Source organism: Marmota marmota, unplaced genomic scaffold, assembly GCF_001458135.2.
Source record: "Marmota marmota marmota unplaced genomic scaffold, marMar, whole genome shotgun sequence".
In the NCBI taxonomy this organism is placed as follows: Eukaryota; Metazoa; Chordata; class Mammalia; order Rodentia; family Sciuridae; genus Marmota; species Marmota marmota.
In genome coordinates, this window is record NW_026000206.1 from 2548731 (window position 1) to 2551290 (window position 2560).

The window sequence follows — 2560 nt, forward strand, 5'->3', positions numbered from 1 at the left end:
AAAAAAAAAAAAAAAAAAGAAAAGGAAGAACGTCAAAAGCAGCGCCCTTCCTTGGCTAGGAGCAAGCACTGGAGAGAATAAAGCCCCTGGCTCCAGGGCTCCCGGGCCCTCCTCCCTCGCCTCTTGAGCTCAGAACACCATGCACAGCGGCCGTGCCGAGGCAGGCAGACGGGTACATCCAGACGGGACAGATGTAATTATCAGCATCATCCCTTTGTGTGTGCAGAATAGACAGCAGGATGCCACCACCCACATGATGCTTTGGCAAATGTGCCGTCACTCATTTCCACAAACAATTCAATGGGTCTTTGAAAAGTGCCTACGATGAGCAAAGAAAAGCATGGAAAAACACAGAGGGACGATTCAGCCTGAGCTCCAGAGTTACTGAGAGTTGCTCTGAGGACAGTGAAGCTGGACCCAGCTGATCACTCTTCAAGCCCCAGTTCAGGGGGAGAGCCTGGTGTTCAGGGGGAGAGCCTGGTGTTCAGGGGGAGAGCCTGGTGTTCAGTGGGGAGAGCCTGGTGCTCCGGGGCAGGCAGCGGGCACTGTGGGAAGTGCTCCAGGTGAGATCGAAAAAAGCAAGGGCAAACTCTTCCTCATGTAGCAGGCCTGCTGCCTCTGGGCCTCACCTTCCTGTCTGCTGAGTGGGCACTGGATACCTGTGTGCCTGTCTCTGGACTTGTCTGTGTGTAGGAGATACCTTGGAAGATTACCTAGAGGGTGGGGCTCTTGCTGAGGAGCCTCAGGAGCTGCAGCCACAGGGCAGCACCATTTCTGGGACAAATGAGGTGAACACGAAGCCTCTAGCTGCTTCCCACAACGTAAGCATCGACCCCTCCACTGGCCTGTCCTCAGGAAGTCCTCGAGTTAATAAGTGAACCTGGTAAAACCCAGACTCCGCGTGGTCCAGTCTCAGCAGGTAGCAGGTGAAGCAGCACCATTCAGTGCTGCTCTTCTGTTTCCCCTGAAACCGTGCAGGAGAGCCAAATGCCAAGATCGGGGAACTTGTTTCGCCTCCCCATTTCTCTGTACCCCATCCTGAATCTCTCACCCAGCACCTCCCTCTATTTCTCTCCACCTTCTTCTCCCACTTCCTGGATTGTGGGTCTTAACCCGATCTCTCTGGGCGACACACAATCCCCATAGTGTGTGGGTGGTGGCCCAGCTGTCAATACAGGGGTCCTTCAAAGGCAGCTGGTAACAGGAAGCTCCTGTGTGAATATTTACGTCCCTTGAGATTGTTTTGTGTCGTGGTGTCCTCAAAGCTGTCTGGAGTTCCCACTCAAAACCTTGCACTAGCACTGAAATGAATCATGACTTTGGGGATATTTTTCTTTCCCAAATCTCTATCTAAGCTCATTTCCAGCCCCTCTGTCCCCTGGCGAAAATGAAAATTTGAGTTTCTTTCTTTTCTCTTTGGAGGCCTTTCTTGAGAGGCCTCTCCCACAACGTAAGCCACCTATCAGAGTTGGACAGGCTTCTGGGTTTTCTGGGTTTTGCTCATCCCATCCCATGGGAGGCCAGAGTCCCCATGACACACTCCAGCTCCTGGCCCAGTCCTGCCCCAATGCCTCCAGGGAGCAGGGACCGCCTTCCTGCCACGCCAGGTTGGCTTCTTCCTGAGCATCACCTCCCTGAAGGGTACTTGCCACCTCCATCCTTGCTCCCATCCTCCCCAGCCACACCAACCAAGGAGATGACGCAACAGTGTCTACACAGTGCCTGGTAAGTGCCCAAAACGTTTGGGCAGATAGGAGATTTAAGGAAAACTCTTTTAAACTCGATTTGCCAGAATTCCCAGCGCTTCTCTGTAGATCTGAGGTGAAGTTATTTTCGAGAAGGGCATTGGAAAGGGACTGCCATCTAACAAAAGCAACGGGCAGGCCACCCTGGGGCTGAGGTCAGGGGCCGGGCTCAGGGCCCAGCTCTGCCACCCATGTCCCCCTGGTGGTGCTGAACACCTCCTGGGCCTGAGACTCTACTCCTCCATCTAAGATGGGCTGCCCTGCAGGCCTCACAGGCTGTTTTTGGGTTCAGTGGAAATATGTATGTGTGATCTGGAAAAATCTTCATAGTCGTACAGGCCATACTTACCAGGCAATAAAGAAGCCATAGAAAGGCCCCAACATTTCAACTTAGAATTTTAAAATTCATCAAGGAAATATTGGTGAATTATTTTTGAAGAAAGGGCCCCAAACTCCTCTTACCTACTGAGATTTGGAGAAAATGGCCTCAGTGGGTATGGGGTAAGGGTGGGGAACACCAGGTGGGGTCTGTCCCTGTATCTGGAAAACTGTAACAACGCTGTTAGATCCACCCTGACTCCATGTCAAGCCTGATACACATTATTAATGTCCCTCTGCTCAGCTGGGCACAGTCCCATGGGAAGCCTAAGGCAGGAGGATGGCAAGTTCAAGCTCAGCCTCAGCAACTTAGAGAGACCCTGTCTCAAACTAAAAAATAAAAGGGGCTGGAGATGTAGCTCAGTGGTAGAGCCCCTCTGGGTTCTATCCCCAGTACCACACACACACACACAAAAAAAAAAAAAAAAAAAAAACCC